General features: G+C 38.7%; 1 long non-coding RNA gene across 1 annotated transcript in view; it reads right to left on the reverse strand.

Moving 5' to 3' along the window:
- Positions 1–3,002: 3,002 nt before the first annotated feature.
- The window catches only part of LOC131278250 (uncharacterized), a 36,615-nt gene continuing 16,945 nt past the window's right edge, over positions 3,003–22,672 (reverse strand). Inside the window, exons 2-3 of the long non-coding RNA XR_009185555.2 lie at positions 8,592–8,632; positions 3,003–3,127 (exon numbers count right to left, since the gene is read on the reverse strand). This is a non-coding gene — a long non-coding RNA (uncharacterized lncRNA). The remainder of the gene's footprint in view (positions 3,128–8,591; positions 8,633–22,672) is intronic.

Here is a 22,672-nt window from a genome sequence, read left to right on the forward strand (position 1 = left end):
AAAATATGTTCAAAACAATTAAGCAATACAAATAACACCTTTTTTAGTACACAGCAAGTGCATTTTAACATGTATTAACTCACTGCAATTCTGTATTTAACACATTTGTAAAAAATTTGTTAACTTATATTATTCTGAAAGCTCTGAAACACCATCGTTTTTGTCTTTGGGAAGATTTTATCTTCTAGCTTATTGCAATACCACTCAAAGAAAAAATAATTTTGAATTTTTTTCCTGGCAAATACAGGTCAGAAGTAAACAAAATTCTAAAAAAAAAAAAGCTCATTATTTAAAAAGGACCTCACAGAAAGTTTAAGCTGTTGCTCTGAATTGCCAAGACCACTCTTTGTAGTAATCATAATTATTACACAATTAGCCCCTGTACCTCCTTATCCTGCCCTTTAGAGAAGCTATAGTACCATTTCTGTAAGAATTTTTGAAAAGCACACACCCACACCCACACCCACGCATACACATTTTGATGGTCAAGTATTTTTAAAATATTGTATTTTACTTTTTATTAAAATGACTTCTATTTTTGGTAGGAATGTTTGCAAGTCCATTTTCTGAATAGAAACAATTATTATAATAATTGTGTCAACAGTTTATTTGAGCACTAGGATAGTTTTGTGTCTTCAACCTATTTCTCCTGACTATTTACTATGCACTATCCAAAGTGAAAGTTGATAAATTAGGCAAAGATCAAGACTATTGTACAAAACGGAATTTGTAGGCCATATTTTTTTAGGACGGACTCTTTGGTATAATTTTACCATATATAATTTGTCAAATCTTCATTTATCTCTCTTACATAGATAAATCCAGTTGGCCTAGGTGTCTCCTAGCAGAAATAGGCATTAAAAAAATCCATCCCACAATCTTTTGGTTGATTAGACAGAACAAATATTTTCTGTCTTAAAATAGACTTGCAGTAGAAATCCTACTATTCTGACATGAATCCCTTTTAAGAGAAATTCCATTCAACAAACACTTGCACTGCTTCAATGTGTACAGAGTCTATCTCATACTATGCATGAGACACCACACAAAGAAATCCAGGACATGAGTGCTCTCATTAAACTTCTGAGAGTTAAATGGCTGGTAAAATAGTTCAATTTCTATAGGAAAATATAATTTAACTTGTCGAACATTTTTTGTAGTTCAGCAGATGAATTTGCAAGGTAATGTGCCATAAGATCCAAGTGCCCTGTTAAAAACACTGTTTTGAAGTGCAGGGCTCTTGATAAATAGGCCCATGTAAACCTGGGGACCAAGAAATATGTTTTCTTGCTGTTTTTTTCCCATGACCTGTGAATGGGATAGCATTCAATTAACTCTAGTTAATTTTAAAATAAATGAATAATGCATATAGTGTCCAGGATGACTTTTACTGTTTGGAAAGTTTCCACTCTTTCTGGACAAAAACCTACATAAATATCATTGGGAGGTGTGAGTTAATTAAATCCTTGCCATTAGCAGCATGAAAACATAAATTTGAAGATTTGGCTTTTCATCTCACCTAATGGTTGGCATGTGTCGTAAGGTGTGCTGCTTTGAGGGTGTTCCTTGCAGAACCATTTATTGGTGTGACTGTATTCATAGAGCAGATTCCTGTGCTAGTTTCTATGGGAATTAAAAGTACATGTGTAAATAAATGAATTATTGTATGTGTGTATGCATACAGAGAGAAAGAGAAAGAATGGGAAAATAAGAAAGAAGATGCCCTTTCTTATCGAATTATGATTTACAACTGGAAACAGGGTAAATATTTATAATATAGATGTAATTAGAAGGTGGTAACATTGACTTTTTCATTTAACGTAGGTAACAGTGGTTAAGAGAATGAGTTTTGACTTCAGATAAATTCGAGTTTAAATTTCAATGTGTCATTTATTAATAGCTGATATGGGCAAATCCGTTAGCCTCCCCCACCTTATGTGTCCTTATGCATAATGTGTGGATAATAACAGTGCTTCCTTATAGGGCAGTTGTGAATATTAAATAAAGGAGTGCATGTAAAGGGCAGGCACGAAACTAGTAACTGCTCAATAGCTTAGCTATTATTAGCAGTAGTGCTAGAGGAAAAAAAAATGTTTCAAGTATTTCTGGAAGTTAAGAGTTTTTTTCTTTCAATGAATAAGAACCCAGTAAAATCTCACTGGTGATGGGATTCAGAATAATGTAGCGATGAATGACATTTCAGGTATCCTTCATTCATACATTAATTCAAGGGAACGTTAGTTGTGCATCCATGATGTGCCAGGCCAGGCTCATTGCTGGCACTGGGAATGAAAGAGTGACCATAAGAAACATGACCCCTGATTTCAGGAGTTTATAGTTTAGCCGTGAAGACAGGTCCATATTTAAACCAACAAATAAATAAACCATTTAGAAATCATAGTGAGTACTATAAAGCACAGAGTGGAGAGAATAATGTTCTTTAGGCAGGGGAAATCAGGGAAGGCCTCCCTGACAAGGTGTTGTTTTAGGCAAGATCCAGAGGAAAAGAAACAATCATGTGCAGAGCAGAGTAGAAACACCCAGAGTACGTGCAAAGGTTCTGAGGGGAAATTCCATGGTTTATTTCTTATCTCACCAGCATCATTATCATCAAATTGTCCTGCTGCAGATCAGGAGTTGGAATTTTGATAAGTTCATACTTTTTAGTTCAGTCTTACTTTTATCATAGAACTAACTGGTATTTCAAGAAGGTAGAAACCCAATGGTTTCATTATTTTTGAAATCAGATTCTTTTTGCATACCTTTAAAAAAATCAAACAACAAAAGCAAAAGTTTCTTATTTTGTGGTTTCTTATTTTGCAAGTTAATGTAATAAAGCCAAATGTGTATGTCATCATGGAATCATTTATTGTAAAGGAAGAGGTGGATCCAAAAAATAATTATACTATAAGTAGATATTAGGTTAGGAAGCTTTGAAATAGACATTACGGGACCCACAGTAATATATTCTCTCTATTTTATATTGTATCATATCTGGATCATCATAAAATACTTAGAATAAAAATATTGTCTTTGGAGAGCTACATTTAGGTCAGCCACTTTCCATTGGGATGCTAGATTGCTCCTGGGGGCGAAGGCACCATGGCAGGATGAGCCCAGATTATGCCTGGAAATAGGAGACAAAGGAATTGGATTCAGAGATAATATCCTCATCCTAACTTAAAACATGAAAAGTTCAATAACTGCAAAAATCTCCTAAAATGTAATAGCACTTCTCAGAGCTCTTCTGAAATACCCACTCTCCCCTCAGGACCTAGCAATCTTCCTAGAGTTATGTGGAATACGTTTTCAAATGCAGTGCCTTTTTACCTTTTCATTTCCATACCACGCCTGTAAAATTGTTTAGGCTTTATAGTCCTGTCCTCATAAATACATTCAACTCCCAATTACCCTCACCAATGAAGGGGAGCGTTAGTGCAGATAATTGAAATTGATGGATAATTGGCTCCACTGGGCTGCAACCAGCACCTCCTGACACGGCTGGTTATTTTTCGTGGGGAAAGAAGGCAGGACCTCTGCTCTGAAAAAGAGTCATGGCCAAAATAGAATCATGTCCCACCACTTTAGCCAGACTAAAGTCAGGTCCACACTTCCCCAAGATCTCTGTATGTCTCATCACTCCATCTAGATAGGGAACTGGAAGAAGCAGAGTGAAAGGTGAGTTGCTTAAGAGCCAGAGGTAGTTGGGCAAGTCATCATCAACTGACATGCCAGTCTCTATAAATCTTAGCAAACCTATGACTTGCTTCTGCTCTCTCAGAAGCAGAAGTACAATGTATCGTGACTCTTCCTTCATGTTTTATTTTATTATTTTTCTGTTCCCAGGGTACCTCAAATAAATAGCATCTAGGGCATTTCATTCCTTGTATCAATAGGGGTTCTCCAAGTTTTAATGTACTCATTGGAAAATAATGTCACCAAAGTTCTCCTCACAGAGCAGCCTCTTTTGTCAGTTTCTGGGTGGTGATGCATCACAGGAGCAAAGACTGCTGATATCAATTGGAGAATCATGATTCCATCCAGTGTTTCTGCCACGGCCCTAAATGTCGTGAGCAGAGCTCAGTCCTTTGTACAGACCATCACGGCCATTGACCGAGTTCCCCAGACTTTGCAGTCCATCAGAAACCTTTTCCTTCTGTTCAGCTGCCCTCTCTCTGTGGCTCGCCTATGTTTTTCTTTTCCCATCTTCATCTAACTTCCTTTCACTTTTGCATATCTTTCCTTTCATATTTCCTTGCTCCCCTTTCTGACATTGTCTTTTTGGTTACCTTCCTAATTCTTGTATTCTAATTCCCCTTTTTTATTTATAAAATTTCTTTCCCCCTTAGTTTACTTCAAAAATAATTTTTATACTCCCCTTAGTATCCCACCCCGATATTTGTCACTTTCTTCCTTCCCCTCTGCCCCGGCATCCTGCATTCTTATTAGATGCCAGATGTGTAACAAGGTAGACAGATGCTTTGCTGTTAAACTAAAGGGCTTTTTAATCTACCAGAACAGAAACCGCCTGGGCTTCCGTTTTGTTTGGGGACATCAGCAGTTCATGGCCAAGGGCTTAGGAATACAAATGAGGGTGTTTTTCTTCAAGCAGCAAGGGGTCTCAGCATGTTTCTCTTACTCTTTCCTTATTTTATTTGATTCGCAAAGTAAAAATCTGCACATATGATGGATTCATAAATGCCAGTAATGACACTTAGAGCTCTGTATACACAGCACTTCACCAGTGGGCGAGCGGGGCATATGAGCGTGACTGCCATGCTTTTTATCTATTTATCTTGCCACACGTTCTTTTTTTAATCTGTGACTCTTGATAGTGTTTATTTTGATGGGTTTCTCAGTGGCAATTTCCCAAATCTTTATCCTGATTGGAAGTTTTGTTTCTTTCTGACACTTTTTTTGTAATCAGGCGTGTCTTTTGGGTAGACGGTGAATGCCCACGGACAGCCCGTCAGGCCACAGCGTCAAAGCATGCCGTGGTGCCGCCTCTGCAGGCTTCACCCTGTCACTTCTCCGAGTGCTGCACCTGATCCAAGGGAGGAAAGGGTGAGGAGAGGAGCCAGTGGTTTGGGGGCAAGGCTACCCAGACAAAGATGGCTTTGATCCAAAGTGAGTCCAGAGAGGAGCACCTAGATGGTGGCATAGGTCCTGCCAGTGCAGCAAGGAACCCCACTGCTGCTTCACCAGCAGTTAACTGTATTAATGGGGTTAAGGCTAAGGCAGCTCTAGAGGTAGGGGGTCACCATCACACCCACAGCCCTTCCCATGGAGTGGAAGTCCCTCAGTGACCAGGATCTCTAGTGGAAATTCACCTAAGGTCATACATTAGGGCTCCTTGCCCCTTCCCATGTTTGCAGTTTCATCTTCCCTGATCTGCCCTCTCACAAACTTTCCCTAATGGCAAATATTTGGTTGCTTCCCCACAGAGGGTTTGCCCAAGTCTAGTATCTTTGTGCTGTGTTTGTGCCTCTTGGCTCTGTTGACCCAGAAGTCATCACTAGCAGTGCCAGAAAAATCAACCCCCAACCCATACCCTGGTGAAGAAGCTGGCACCAAAAGCCTTGCATGGTAGGACCCAACTGATGACAGAAGCCTCTTTGTGCAAAGATTCCAGTGCTAAGTGTCAGGAAGGCATGTGTGTTATGTGGTGGTGGTAAGTTTAACCAACGTGTGCAAAATAGTCATAAAAGGTAGGAAACAAAAATTCTACAATACTTACTTCTGGCCACCTGGTAAACCAATTCTCATCAAATAATCCACAGCCTTGAACTTCTTTAAACCTGGTGCCACTTTTCCTTGACTGCACTTTTACTGGCTGCAGACATTTTTAACCTGGTTTTGATCCTTTACTTGGCATTGGCAACATTACATGGCTTTCCCTAAAAACAGCCTCCATTACTCCCTGAAAGGAAATAGGATACAACTGGTATTTTCCATATTTTACTGATGTGGAAACTGAGGCCTAGGTGAGGAAGTAGCCTTTCTCGCAGAGACTCAAATATATAATTACAATTGAACAGCAAGACATTTTGCCTTTTCTTTTCCTTAGAGGAAGGAAAAAATTGATCTTTTCTACATGAATGAAATTTGACATTCTCTCCGACCAGGTTCTATGGGACCCAGACAGGGAGGGCCACCTGTTACGGAGGTGACATGGGTCATAAGATAATTCCCAGCTGTTCAAACAGATAAACTTCACCACCACAGGTCACTTCTTCTACCTGCTCTTTGTGTTCACAGCACCCTGCTGTGCGCTGACAAGCCATTTACCAGCTTTTAATTGAGCAGACCTGGCCTTTTCCTGCCTGTGCCTTTTTTGGCTTGTTCTTGCTACAGGTAACAATTAACACTATAAAAAAAAATGCCTATTGCATAAATCCAGTGCCCTAATCCACAAGGGGGCTTCTGCTAGAAGTCTTAAATTCACAGGTGCTGTAAAAAGCCAACTTTGGGAATCAGGCTGTCCTGGATTGCACAAAGATGGCAAGGACCACTATCCTCATACAACTTGGCAAAGAAAGCCCACTGCGCAGTGGAATTTATAGCTGTCATAGCTCTCACATAGAATCATCTCTGGTCAGCCAGGAGGCCCCAGGAAATCACTCCCTCTGTTTCCTGAGAGTAGCAGAATATATGACGTGGATGTCCCCTCTCCCTGATCCTAGTCCTTCATGCACAGCAGGGAGGCTGGTGAGTTCCAGAAAGCAGACCTAGCTTTGGAGCATAGTAACCTATAGTTTTTGCTCTGCCAGAAACCAGTGGTTTCCCAATGTTGCAGAACCAGGAAGGTAAAAACTCTGCTCAATAAGCTGTTCTGGTTGCTTTGAGTTAGCTATCATCTCTTCGCTGTTCCCTCTGAGGAAGCTTTTCCTCCCCCACACACTTCAGAACTTCTGCTCACTTTCAAGTTTCTTTTTTTTTTTTTTTCTTTTGTTAAGATCATTTCTCTTCAAGTCTTTCAAAGCTTCTTTGAGGATTTTCAGAGACACAAAGGACTCCTGTTGGATTGCATTCCCGGTTATTTCAAGTAGGTGGCTGAGAACAAGATGCCTGTATGCCTGTGTGCATGTGGCCCCAGGCACGGGCTGGGGGTGGCACTGACCTGTGAGCGTGCAGGCCGTGGAGCAGCACGACTGCTTGATCCAGGGCAGATAACCTGTGGGGTCTAAGGGAAGACGGGTCTTCGTGCTTGCACTCAGCTTATTTGTCTCCCTAACCTTGTAGAAGTTATACTGCGATCTCCTCCTTTGTAAAATCACGATAATACATTGCTCGCCTAACTTCAATTCTTTTTTTCCACAGGTTAAAGAAATACGCAGCTTTGTACTTAGATTATTTCATTGCCTGACCTTTACATCCTCCCTGCATAAACGCATAGTGTTTAAAAACACCTTCCTTTGCCTCTTTGAGACACCCATTTAAGTGTAGAATGTGGCCTCTGTGGGAAGGTAGTGAGAGTGAAGTAGTAAGAGCCTGGCTTCTGGAATTCCAGTCCTACCATTTACTAGCTGTGCACCTCATTTCCTATCCGGAAAGGAAAATGTGGCACTATCCACTGCATAGATTGTCAGGAGATGTGCTGAGGAAAGATGGGAACAGCCTTCAGTACAGTGTCTGACATCGACAGGTCCCAGACATCAGGCAACTGCTGTTAGTGGACAGCTTTAATGCAGCCTCACAAGTGACACACCAAAGTGTTTTTCTTGCTGTTCCCTCTACCCAGAAGGATCCATTCCCTATTGTCCGCCTCGTCCTTCCTCCATGTTTATCCATCCCATGTTTAGCTCTCTCATCCTTCAGGTCCAGTTTGAATGTCATTGCCCACAGGAAAGCCTCCTGTGACTGCTGGAACTAAACTGCATCTTCTCTCCTATTATGCTCTAGCTCAGTGCCTTGTTGCTTGTGGACAGTACTTATTTGGAGTTTGAAATTATGGCTGCATGTGTCTCTTTCTGTGTGTACATTCTCTCCCAGTGGACTCGGATGTCCTTGTGGGCAGTGACCTACAGATGTCTGTCTTGTTGACCATTGAATTCCCTTTCTAATTCATTTACTCAAAGATAATAAGTCTTTACCTTATGTAAAACACTTTTCTAGGCACTGTAGATATAAGAACAAAACAAACAAAAATCCCTGTCTTCATTGAACCTACAGTTTAGTCAGGAACATAAAAATGCACAAGTTAAATAAGTTAATAAAATATGCTATATGGGAGATATTGATCATGCTATAAAGCAAGAAAAAAGCATGTTGGGGAAGAGGTTGCAGTTGTAGATAGGGTGACTAGGGGAGGCCTAACTGAGAAGGAGGAAACACCCAGAGATGCTGAGCAAATATCACATATACAGGTGCATGAGGAGTGTAAGAGGTAGTGCAAAAGTCCTGAGGTGGGAATTCACTTGGTGACATTGAGGAAAAGTGAGCAAGTCTTTGGGGTTGGATTGGGGCAAGTGAGGGAAGGCTAAAAGGGGCTGGGTCAGAGAGACGACTAAGGATCTTGTGTGTGGTCATTGTAAGGACAGGAACTTAAAGGGAACCGAAGAACCTTTTGAGGAGAAGAGAAGATTACTTACGTTTTTACAAGTTCCATTCTGACTGTTGAGTTGAGAATAAACTGAAGAAGGGCAGAAATGGAGAGACCAATTAGGAGACTATTGTGATAATCCAGGGATTGTGGAAACTAAAAAATAATAGTAAATAAATGAATAAACAAACACCTGTTTGTGCACATTCTTAAAACCTCTGCATCTCCAGGTATTTAGTTTGGGTGTTGACATACTAAGATTCTGGATCCAGGGTTTCTTGTACACCCCTGTGTTTCTTTGTATTCAGGTAATAATATCTGTCCTGTCCCCCATCAACCTCAAAGCTGCAAAAGACAAACTGCTGGTGAAGATGGATAAAGTCAGAGAGACTGATGACACAAGGCACTCTGCCAGCATTGCTTTAAAGCAATGGCTTGCTTTTGATCAGTGAAACGGGCATTTATTTCTCCTTCATCACCCAGCAACAAAAATGAGTCTCATTTTTAAGACTTAGAAAAAAAAATAGGGAGACCAAAAGAAGTGAGAAAAAAGAACAAGAAACTGCTGTCAGCATATAGAGAATCAGCAAGAGCAATTGGTCATCAGGGCTCTGACACAGGAACTTGTCTTTGTTCTTTCATACCCTGAACCAAAAGAGAAATCTCTTGAGTTTTCACCACTTATGAATGCCTCTGATTAGTGTTTCTACTTCATAATAATTTGCTAAGTATTTTACAATCAGCACAATGACTTTAAGCAATAATAATAACAATGACTTTAAGAATAGCTAGCTCTTTGAGATCCTAGACCATAATTCCATCTTAAAATAGCCATTAGTGAAAGGAGAAAGACCTGGAACTCTGCTGAGGCAAGAACATATTGAATCATATAATATGATGGAGAAAGCTCTTTATTGTTTCAAAAAAACCAAGTACTAAAAATACAAAGTGATCTACAAAGGAAAAAGGTAAATTATGGAGAAAATAGAACTGAGCAGACTTTCTCACTTTATGGCAACAGGTCCATGATTACATTGAGAAAATGTACCCTGTTCATTGCTGACTCCGTGCATCCAAATTTTCTCCAGATTTAGGAGAAAAGCATATGTGGTCATTGTGTTGGGGAGGAGAGGAAAAGTATCTTTCTGCATTAATTTTCAGGGCGTTGGTTGAATTTTATATTTGCCCCTGCTTTTCATAGTTCAGAAATTCTATCTTTTGTTTAGAGAGAATCTTTTGGGGCTAAAGGTCAGATTTTAAAAGTAAAGAATGAGATATGAAAAAGTTGTTCCGGACAGCTTTCAGAAAAGAAAAAGAAAGTCAAAAAAGCAAATTTAAACCTTTAAGCCCTGAGTATGAGAAAAGATTTCCTTTATTTAAATAAACCCTTATGTTACAGAATGAGCATTGCAAAGGTAACGGCTCCGTGGCATATTGCCTCACAAAAATGGCAATCCCATCCCAGTATTCTGTCAATTTTTATTAATCCATTCTTATTAATCCAGTCCTCCAGAAAAGACACCGAAACATTTCCTAAAGCTTTTCTGTTCCCGTATGTTTTCAATCCACATCAGTACCCACTTTCTAGAAGATGGTGTAGGTTTTAAGAATGTGCTCTATGGGAATGATTGAGCACTACTCCAAAGTTGATGATGTTTCTGCCAAGCCCCCATATGTTTTAAGTTTCCCAAATGGACATATAAAACATAATATATAGTTCTGTTGTTTCTTTCAAAAGCCTGAACTTGCAGAATATTTCTGGCAATAAGTAACACAGGTCAGTACTCAGTCACATCCTGACTACTGTAGCATATTTAAAGATGTGAAATAGCAGATAAATGTAGGGAAAATAATGCTTAAGAGGAGAAAGTGGAGTTAAAAAGGTAGCGGGGGGGGAGTGAAATAGAGATGAGGATATTCATGTTGAACTGGAAGTGAGAAGTAGAGAAAAATAAGAAATATTTTTATTTGCTTTTTCATCAACATTCTCTGAAAGCATTAGTATCCTGGGTCAAGTACTGAGCAACTTCTATCAAAAACAAAGAAGAACAGTACAAACAGACTATAAAATAAAGGTGAAGAAAGGTTTTTAAAGAAAAGAAAAGGATGGAACAAACTAGCAGTATGTAGGGTAAGGAAATTGAAAGATGCAGGTGATTTGAGGGAGAGAAAAATATGTATAATGAGCAAGACAGGAAATCAAGAAGAAGGAGCTGTGAAAGAAGCAACAGATAGAAAAATAAAAGAGGGATCGAGGCACTTATGACAGCTGGGAACAGCTTGAGAAAGGTCATATATGCCCTCTGGGCTCCCAGCTACATGAGAGCTGCCATGGACTGTCAGGGCAGATAAACAAGGGAGAGTGGAATTGAATACAATTTACAACTTGCTTGTCATCTGGGAAAAGAGCTGAGATGAATCGCACACCCCTCTCAGGTTGTCAGGGCTTAGGTGGGGACATGCATGCTTTGGCCTCATTAGCAAACAGCAAATGGAGATGGCCGCCAGCATTCTCAGCCTTCCCCAGAGGATCCCATCCCCCACTGCACCAACTGCATTTTGGCATCCGGGCCTTTATTTTCTCCCTAATGGAACCCATGTTCTGGGTTAACCATGGTGATGTGGATGAGATACCTTTCCAAAGTGAAACATTTGGTGCAGAGTATTATGAAAAACAATCAGAACCACGGCCACTACCACAACACAAGTCATTTGAGAGAATGTGGACTTTCTGAAGGAGAGGTAACTCTATGAGTAGCATATTCTAGATCCCTGGTCTGTGAAAAACTCAATAGAGTGAGCAAGAGGACTTTGATTGTGGATTTTCCCCATCTTTGTCAGACACCAGCATATGTAAATGAAGACTTGGAAAAAGAAACAAAGGCACAGATGTGTGGAGATCAACAACAGAGGGTGACATTCAGCACAGCTAAATTGTTTTCATTTTTACCTCAGATGCTCAGTGCCTTTCTGGTTCCAACTTCGTAGAGAAACCACAAGAGAAACCGCAATTCTCATCTTGAGAGTGAACCATGAATTTGACAGATAGGAGGCCTGGGTGTGTCAGTGAGTATGCCTCACCTGGCCTAGGCCATTCTTAAGAGGACTGTGATTTAGCTTCTTACATTTTAAATGCGGTCACATTTAAGGCAGTGTTCCTGATGCCAGAGCTGTGGCCGGTATATGATAGGATGTCCATATCCTGTTTAAACACCTGTGAAATACTGCCATTTTCCTGAAAAGGAATAATGGACTGGAAATAGATGTTAATTGTCCTCAAAGATATTGCTTGTGAATTTCTCAAAATCAGGGTAAAGAATGATCATCTAATTCTAAGTAAATATGGTAACATAAAATCCTTTTTCAGTGTTAGTTCTGTGCTTTGTGGAAAGTGGGATTAGGGTGGGAAGGGGCAGCTGATAATATTGTAAGGCTTGGAATGTTGGTTGGTTAGAGTTTTATACTTCATTTGATATTTTATTCTAGTACTGATCTGTAGATTTCAACACCTGTATTCCCTTAATGACAAGAAGCAGGAAACTGTCCAACAAGGCTGCGCACTGGGTCCCTATGTCTTGGGGACATTATAAATGCCTGCTACTTTGGGTTTAGCAGTCACCAGATCCTCCCTGTGGAGCAATGGGAGTGATGGGGATGGCAAACGTTGGGATTATTGTGGAACTCTGCTATGCCACTGGTTGTTTATCTTGTTCAGCATTATCTTTGGGCTATCTCAACCTATTGATAGCACAGCATATTGAAATCAGAAAAATCAAATCAGTCCACCTGTCTTTTTTCTAGGGGTGCCATACTGAACTAGCCTTATTGTGCTTAGCAAAATGTATAAGTCCGTGTATGTGTGCACACACACATACGCATAGACACTGAGCATATGTACTAGCATAGTCCAGGGACTATAGGTAGAATGTAAAAATGTTCTCTTTTAAGCATTGTTGATATGAGAGGAAATGAAAAGAAACTGGAAGCCTCCTACTTGATTATGTGCAAACTGAAAAAGTCTATAGATTTCCCACATCATAGAGTCTATATGGCAACACATGTCTTAATAAAACTGCAAAAAAATCTGAAAACTGTTAAAACATTTGCTCCATTCTTTACCCTCTCTAGATATTCATTTGAATATCTGATCGTCTTTTCACTTTCATCTGTACACATGTCATTCTCAGGACACTATCCAATGTGCCCATGTCTGTGTGTGTGTTTGGTGCACAACTAAAATTGTCCTCTTGTGAGGGCTGCTTAGATGGTTTTTGTTAAAGCCAAAGGGAAATTTTGTTATCCTCAGATTTCCTAGGATGTATAAATTAGCTGGATAGAATTGGATGATGAAGCAGAAAGACAAAATTCCTGCTGCCACCCTTTGAAACTTATTTATCTGCTGGTGTGAAATGGACTTGCCACTATACTTACACTATGGAACTTGCCTACTTTCTTTTTTCGGCAATGTATCTAAGCTGACTACTCACGTGAACAACTCATTTAACATCTCAGTTCTCTAATTTAAATGATATACAAGATAGCACAGCTTCCCTTTACATCCTCTTACTTTTTCAACAGGTCCCATCTTAATTCTACCATAGAAATGGAGATACAATCTCTGCTGAGGCAATCTTGAGTTTTCTGTTTTCTTGTGACTTTGAAATTTTCAATTTTCTTGTTCTTTTTGCTTTTCTAAAAACCTACAAGTTAATGGAGCTACAGGAATGGGAAGGATGTATGTGTAAAGCAAAAAAACAAAACAAAACAGGTAGACACAAGAAAATAAGAATTTTTGTGATACCGGCAAGCAGCAGCATACAGAAAACTGGAAAGCTTCAGTTGCAACAAAAAGAGTAAGAGAAAATCAACAGGACTCTTAGAATAAATAGAGTGCAATGGATAGAGGAGAGGACAAATAAAGTGGGAAGGCAATCACAACATGAAAAGCAAATTGAGGAGAGTGAAAAAACTTAGAAGAGGAACTCCTTTAGAGGACAAAATAAGAGGAAAAGAGAAAAGATGTTGTAAGCTGTGTCCCTTGACACTAACTATAATACAATATGAAATTTTCTAAGATCAGTTAAGTAAAACAATTTATTGTTAGAGCTCTATTAAAGTCAATAGTTAGAAACAATTGAAAATAAACTATATTAGCCTTCAGAAAGCTAAAATATATAAAAATATTGTAGGTGCAAATGAGGGGCAATCATCTAACATAAATTTACCTTCCTCCATTCACACCCTCACTTCATTCCACCTCTTGATCCCTTTTCACACACTGATTTATATTCTTATTTTTTCACATTTAAATATAATTTTTGTAAGAAAGAAAGAAATATTAACGTGTAAAAAACATTTATGACTCTAGGGAAACACCAATATGAGCTCCTATTTAAAATATCACAAGTATGAGCTACCTTGATAGTTACTTAACCTATGATGACAAGTTACAAACTTCAGAAAAGAAACAATGACTGCAGGTTTATTTATTCTACCTTCCATCTACTCTTCATAAACAAATAAGTGTTTATGGAAACTCATTCCTTCGCTGTTGCTTAGCTGTCACTTAAGCTTGTCTTTCTGTAATCCACTGTGATGTTAAAAAATCACAGCTTTGTTAATCTGATGCCAGTTTATTTGGTGCAAGGGAAGCTGGAAAGGGAAGTTGTTTGGTGTGTTTCAGATCTGGTTTCTGGTCAGAGGTGACCAGTATCTTTACCTATCTAGGACTTTGCTTCCAGTTCACCACCCAGACTGAGGAGGTGATTGAAGAGAGAGGGAGCCAATCTTTGAGTAATGAACTATTTTCTTGAATTGCATTTTACATCCTAAGATCCTCCAAGCCTGTACAGTGGTAACTGGGCTCTCTGGAGCCACCCTAACTTTCCACTTTCACCTTGAACTGTGATGTAAACAAAGCTAGTATCTTGGAGGTGAGACTAGAAGAAGCATACTTTTTCCTGTGGGATCGTTATAGATATAACCAGTATTGAATATCGTGTTACCATAAGGCATTTGTATTTGCAGTTAAAATATCTCACTAAGAAAATGTACAAAATGTGTTTCTAAACTATAATATACAGATAGTCATTTGTGGTGTTTAATCTACTCATATATAAGTCACACCTACCTCACCAAAATGTTTACTAACCCTAGTCAGATGTTGTGGATATGTGTATGTGTGTGTGTAGGTATGTAAGTGATAAGGGTTTGCTTGTATGCAAAATCTTGAAAGAATTGTGGAATGAGGAGAATTCAGGCTTCTCTATGTCAATGCATAAGCTTTGCTAAAAGAAACAGAGTCTTCAGACCTTGTCATGATGGATACAGGCCGTTATATATTTTGTTATAACTTACAAAATTGTGCAGGATAGAATGTAAACTATAATGTAAACTATAACCCACACTTAGTGGCAATGCTCCAATTTGTGTTCATCAGTTGTAACAAATGGACCACACTAATGAAGGATGTTGTTAATGAAGTGTGGGAGAGGTAGGGAGTGAGGCATATGGGAATCCTCTATATTTTTATGTAACATGTATGTAATCTAAAGTATTTAAAAAATAAAAGTTAAAAAGAAAAAGGTTAGGCACTGCTCATGAGAGGACAGCTCTTGATTTAGTTTATAGATGCACCTGCCCTAGGGAGCAGCTTTGTTTTCTGAAAGAGAAAGTGTTCCCAGGTGCAGTGACAGCCATTTTTCTTTGGTACTATTCAGGCAGAGGCTACCTGAACCTCACCCCATTCCATCCTGCTCAAGCAGCTCCCTCCCACCCAACATGATGGCTTGTCTGTGATGGTAAGGCAAGAGCAAAAGGAATTCAGAAATAAGGTACATGGACTCTCCACTCTCACCATATTTAAAGCTGATATACCAAAGAACCACAAACTAGGTGATGTGAGGCAGTTTGTCCAGCAGAGGTGGAGGAGGAAAGCTATTAGCAGTATTTTAAAAATTGGTATGCTTTTCCTTAGGGATATTGGATTGAGGGACAATTTCAACCTAAACTTTTAAAGGATATTATGAAATAGAGCAGTGAGAATTAGCAGCAAATAATGAATGGAAGAAGGCTTGAATGGGCCAAGGCAAAAGGAGAAAAGAAACTTAGAAAGATAGTACAGAGAGGGGATGCTAAATTACAGAGGGCTACAAGATTGCAGCAGGCTTGGTTCAGTTCTCAAGCTGACTTTAATGCAAGCACACAAGTAGCTCTTAACAGAATTGGGTTCTAAATTTTCCTGTAACTATTTTATAAATATATACCTCTGGCCAGAAACTGTATATATATACACATTATGCACAATTTGCAAATCAAAAGGCTGGTTTGGGATGAATGGTGAGTAAATTGTGTGTTATAATAACCCAACCCTGTCACTTCCTCCCCACCCCCCAAAGTAACTCTGCTTTTATTCTGGTTTGAGTAGTAGAATTTAGCTGTTATATTTATTGCATGACTGTTTTAGTTTGCTAAAGGCTGCCAAAGCAAAATACCAGAAAAGGGTTGGCTTTTATAATGGAAATTTATCAAGATAAAATCTTGCAGTTCTGGGATGTAAAAATGTCCAAATCAAGGCATCATTGGAGATGTGGAAGACGCTGGCAATCCTGGGCTCCTGCCATGTGGGAGAGTAAAATGGCAGCCAGTCTCTGCCTTCACTTCCAGGCTGACTTTCTCCCCAAGCTCAACTGTGGGTGATAAGGTATATGGCTCATCTTTCCTCTCTTTCCTGGGCTTTTTTACTTTAGCTTCAGGCTGCTCTACGGATCCAACCTCTGGCCTCTCTCTCAGACTCTCAGAGTTTCTCTGTCTTTCTGGGTTGCAGATGATTCTGGAGTCCTTGCTCACATGGCAGGGTAAAATAGCAGCTCTCTTTCTCTGTCCTCAGTTTATATAAGACTCCAGGTCTTAATCCATCCTGGATCCTGAAATCTAACCAAGGGCCATTAACTGAAACAATCTAATCAAAAGGTCCCTTAACTGAATCTAACCAAAGGTCCCCACATAAAATAGATTTACATGCACATGAATGACTTCACTTTAAGAACACGATTTTCAGGGGGCCCACAAAAGACTCAAATCAGGACAATGACCTTGCATAAACCTCTGTTTGCCTCTGATCCCTCACTGATAAAAATGTGATTGATGGCAATATTGATCTGTCACACAGTGATAATGTGAGGAAGAAATGCATAAGAAAGTGGGCTAAAATCTGAGATGTGTAATAATAATGCAAAGCATATAGGGAGTTCAAGATAGGTACCATATAAACTTCAGATAGGATTGGAAGCTTGTCTTCTCCCTTTTTCCTTGTAATATGTTCTTTACACTCTCCTATATTATAAAACTCTATAAAGCATTTGGAAGATATACAATTTGTATGAAAGAGGCCGTAGAAGAGAAAGATGATTCATTCTAAACATATATAAACCACAAGGCTTTTTTCCCCCATTTTTACCAATCTGTTGCCAGGGGAAAAAAGTGATTCTCAACTGATATACTGTATTGGACTTAAAAGTCAATGTGAATGGTTCACAGGATCAGCAGCCAATTTATGGTTCATAGCTTGTGTATTAATTTGAAAAATATTTTCAGATAGTTTACGGTGAGAGGTTTCAAATCCATTGCAATATTATTATTGTTGGAAAAAACAGAAGACTGAATTTTGTCTCTTGTGAAGGTTAAATTGAAGAGAAGCCTGCATTTTTCTTTTATGTAGTCCTGCCTTTCTTCAAATGGTAAGGGGCTAGCCCTAAAATGCAGGCAGAGCGAAGGAGGCAGCAAGCCATCCTACAGATCTTACCTCCTCCCCAAGGTCACATTCCACCCTAATGACTCCTCTTCAGGTTCCAATCTAGCATGCTGCTGTGAAATGGCCTCAGTGTGGTCTGAACCTGGAACTTTTTCCAATTAAATCTTGAAGTGTTCAGTGTGTTTTCATTTTGATTTTCTAATTTGATTGGTCTCATTTGTATCTTTACTATGGATTTCTTAAACCCTTGCTTCGGTTATTAATTTCTTAATTGTCCCTGGTCAAGTTGTGGTACCTTGATCTACACATAACTGAGAGGAGAATTGGAGAAATTATCCAGAGAGTTTAAGCCTAAAAAGTATGCTTGTCTGAAAAAGTCTTTGTTTAAGAAAAGGTATGTTGTTTACATCAATTATGTGATTAATGCCTTGACCCTCCACTTCTCTGAAGGTGGTCATCCTCTTATATTTTAGGGGCCAACTCTCATTTGAATGATTTAGGGGAGATCTGGGAGTGGGAGTTCACAGCTTGACGACTGTGACTCACTGTTTCCAATCTGAAAAAAATTTTTGTCATGTCAGGGAGATCAGCCATATCTATTAAGGCTTTCTCTGAATAATACGAAAGAAATCACCATTAGCCTGATGCTTGAATTCACCTACTCAGGATACTCTAGGAATGGAGTAATGGGGTGCAGACCAGTTTTCCTTCTTATGTAAATCTTCAACAGCTTCTCTCCATAGTATAAGAGAAACAGAATCCTAGATCTATGAGCCAGAAAATTGGGCTGAATATTGCTTGTGAAAATCTTGTCTGATATGGTAAATTTTATGTGCATCTGGATTAGGTTTCTTTGCCACCTCAAAGACATCAGCTTAATGGGTACTGTGGCAGAACAAGAATAGCAGAATCCAGAAGTATGGAGTCATCCTTTATCTCAGGGTGGGTCAATGTGTTCTTGGTTCCAGTTGGGGAAACCAAGAACATTATTGCTTGTAGATTCCTTGATGAGGAAACAATGTCCCTTCTTTCTCTGAGGGATTAAGGATTTCCCCCAATTTGCATATTGACTTGAGAAAGAGAATTCCTTCCCCCTGCCCTGCCCCAATGGGATCTCTGTTATAGAATGATGCTCTGTTGCCAGGGGGTGGGGTGGGGGTGGGGTGGCATGGTAATTGTCTGAGGTAAGGAGGCTTCTGGAAGAGTAGGTTTCCTGAAAGTGTCCCTCCTTCTATGGTGGCTTGAGATACCTCTTTGAGAAAATAGAACTTTTTGGGTCCAGCATCTCAAAATAGTAAGAAAATAGGATCAGGGATAAGAGCTAAGGCCTGATGTTTGTTTGTTTTTATTTGATAGCTGGTGGTTATCAATGACAGGCTTTGATAATTACTAAGCATGCATACATTTACTCATTAAAAATGCTCAGGTTGTAGAAGGGTATAAGTAGTATATGGGTATGCATAAGATATTGAAGTTAAGTTGATATCAAATTAAACATGATTGTTATAGATTTAGGATGTTAAATTTAAGCCATAAAAAATATATACAGAAAGAAATAAGAAGGAAATCAAAATGGCACACTACCAAATATCAAATAAATGTGAAAATAGGAATTACTGGAAAAAATTGAGGGACAAAAAGGTGTAGAATTTATAAAGACCAAATAGCAGAATGGCAGAAGGAAGTCCTGCATTATTAGACAAAAGTCAGAGATTGGCAGAATAAGTTAAAAAAGCATGACCCAACTATATGTTATTTATAAGAGATTCAGAGATACAAGTAGATAGAAAGGGAAAGGATGGAAAGAAATAAACCATGCAAATAGTAACCAAAAGAGAGCTGGGGTAGCTATACTAATATCATATAATATAGACTTTAAGACAAAAACTGTTATGAGAGACAAAAAAAGGTCATTCTATACTGATGAAGGGGTTAATTAAACAAGAAAAGCTAACAATTGTAAGCATACATGCACCTAATGGGAGAGCCCCAAAATATATGAAGCAAATACTGACATACTTGAAGACAGAAACATAGTTCTACATTACTAGTAGGAGACTTCAGTACACCACTTTTAATAATGGATAGAACATCTCCCCAAAAGATCAATAAGGAAATGGGATACTTGAAAAACACTGTAAACCAACTAGACCTAAATATATAGACACTTCACCCAAAGCAGCAAAATACACATTCTTTTCTACTGCACATGGATCATTCTCCAGGATAGATTATGTGTTAGGACACAAAGCAAGGCTAAGGAAATAAAATATTGAAATCATGCAAAGTACTCTGACCACAATGAAATGAATCTAGTAATCAATAACAGAGGGAGAATTGAAAATTTCACATCTATGTAAAACTTAAAGCACTCATTAAAAACCAATGAATCAGGGAAGTGGTTGTGGTTCCAGTGATTGGGGTCCTACCTACCACATAGCGGGTCACAGGTTTGGATCCCAGTGCCTCCTGGGGATGAGCAAAACAGTGAGCTGGTATGGTGGGTAGGCACAGCGAGCTGATGCAACAAGATGATACAACAATGAGATACAAAGAGAAAAGACAATGAGAGACACAAGAAAACAGGGAGCTGAGATGGCTCAAGCAACTGAGTGCCTCTCTCTCACATGGAAGGTCCCAGGTTCAGTTTCCTGTGCCTCCTAAAGTGAGATGAGCAGACACTGAAAGCACACAGCTAATGGACACATAGATCAGACAGCAAGTACAAACAACTGGAGGGGGAGGGGTATGATGAATAAATAAAATAAATCTTTAAAAAAAAAAACAAACCAATGGATCAAAGGAGAAATCACAAGAGAAATTAAGAAATATCTTGAGGCAAATGAAAACACACCATACCCCAACTTATGGGTTGTGGCAAAGGTAGTACTGAGAGGGAAATTCACACCTCTAACTGCTTGCATTAAAAAAAGAATACTCTTCCTCAGATTCCTAATTTTTGGTGTACAGAAATGCTACTGATTTTTGCACATTGATCTTATATCCTGCCACTTTACTGAATTCATTTGTTAGCTCTAGAAGCTTTGTTGTAGATTTTACAGCTAGCAGTGCATCTGGAAAAAGACCTTGACCAAAAGGGGAAAATGGTAATTACAAATGAGTTTTTATGGCTAAGAGATTTCAAAATGAGTCGGGAGGTCATTCCAGAGGTTACGCTTATGCACACCTCAGCAGGATCTCATTGACTGCCAGAGTAAACAGTGTCTCAAATAGAAGGGCTCCTGAGTGCTCTAGAGACATCCAGAAACTATAAGGCAGGCAGACAATTCAGTAATTTGGCACTCTGTCAGTGGGCCTTACTTTGGAATTTGTGCTCCCCAGTGTAACAGTATTAGACTCATCTATAGGTTCTCTGCACATGGCTCTTCTGCTCCTTTTATTTGAAGCCATATTTAGCACTATACTTGAAAAATATATGTCCCAGAGACTTAAATCTTTGATATATCCATGTGCCAGTTGAACCCTGATTTTCAGCAGAGTTGCAACACCTACTCTCCAGGTCATTGGATTCACCCAGGACAACTAACAGGGAGATGATAATGGACAATGCCCATCCCAAGGAACAGAGAGTGTCTGCAACTACAAGCAAGATAGCTCCATCCATCAGCCCCATGGAATCTAAACCCCCTCTCAATTTGAAACAGAGTGGGCATCACCAGCCCAGAATTCTCACAATTGGAGAATGAACAATGAACTAAAGTAGACATTATTATTCTACTATTGACTTATTATTATTCTAGGAATGGAAGAACTCTTATTATTGATGTAAAGGAAGTGGCCACTAGAGGTTCTGAGGGATGAGAGAGGGAAGAATAGGTGCAATATGGGGGCATTTTGGGGACATTGGGTTTGTCCTGCATGACATTGCAGTGATGGATATAGGTCATTGCATATTTTGTTGTTACTTGCTAAATTGTGCGGGATGAAGTGTAAACTATAATGTAAACTGTAGTCCATGGTTAGTAGCAATGCTTCAGTATGGGTTCATCATAGTGTGTAACAAATGTACCACATTAATGAAGGATGTTAATGTGGAAAAGTGTGGGAGGGGGAGGGAGTGGGGCATATGGGAATCCCTTACATATTTTATGTAAAATTTATGCAATCTTAAAAATAAAAATTTAATTTAAAAAAAATGTTACTGGTTAAATAAATTCTGAAACAGATTTTTAAAAAAAGAATGGTCTCAAATCAGAGATCTAACTTCACAACTGGAAGACCCAGAAAAAGAAGAACGAACAAACCAAAAATGAGAAGAAGGAAGGAAATAAAGATTAGAATGTGTATAAGTGAAACAGAGAATAAAAAAATCAATAGAGAAAATCAATGAAACTAAAAGTTCTTTGAAAAGATCAATAAGATCATCAAATCTTTAGCTGGACTGAAAAAGAGTGAAAGAGAGAGAATGCAAATAACTGAAATCAGAAATGAAAAGGAAGGCATTACTACTGACCCCACAGAAATTAAAAGGATTATGGGGATACTATAAGAAATCATGCCTTATGAGATAATCTAGATGACATGGATGCATTTCTAGAAACCCACAATCTCCCTACATCGACTCAAGAAGAAATAGAAGTTCTCAAAAAATCAATAACATGTAAAGAGTTTGAATCCTCAAAAATCTCCTCCAAAAGAAAAGCCCAAGATTAGAGAGCTTCACCAGTGAATTTTACCTTACATTCCAAAAAGAATGAACACCAATCCTGCTCAAACTCTTCCAAAAAACTGAAAAGGGGAGGAAACTCCCTAATTCATTCTATGAAGTCAGCATCACCCTACTACCTAAGCCAGAAAAAAGTACTATAAGGAAAGATCAATATCCCATACAAATATAGATGCAAAAATTCCCAACAAAATATTAGCAAACCTAATCCAACAGCCTGTTAAAAGAATTACATGCCTTTTTCAAGTGAAATCTATCTCAGATATGCAGGGGAAGTCGAACATAAGAAAATAAATTTATGTAAAGCATCACATGAATAAATGAAAGGGAAAAACATGATAATCTTAATTGACACAGAAAAGGTATATGGCAAAATTCAACACCCTTTCTTGATAAAAAAATACTTGGAGAACTAGGAATAGAAGGAGACTTCCTCTACATAATAAAGGCATATATGAAAACCCCAGAACAAATGTCATTATCAATGGTGAAAGCCTAAAAGCTTTCCCTCTAAGATCTAAGGATGCCTTTTCTTGTTTCTGATCTTAGAGGGAAAGCTTTTGGGCTTTCACCATTGATAATGACATTTGTTCTGGGGTTTTCATATATGCCTTTATTATGTAGAGGAAGTCTCCTTCACATCTGTATGATTGTTTTGTAAGTTCAGAACATCTGTAACAAAAATATATAT

The sequence above is a fragment of the Dasypus novemcinctus genome, chromosome 4, assembly GCF_030445035.2.
Source record: "Dasypus novemcinctus isolate mDasNov1 chromosome 4, mDasNov1.1.hap2, whole genome shotgun sequence".
NCBI classification, from domain to species: domain Eukaryota; kingdom Metazoa; phylum Chordata; class Mammalia; order Cingulata; family Dasypodidae; genus Dasypus; species Dasypus novemcinctus.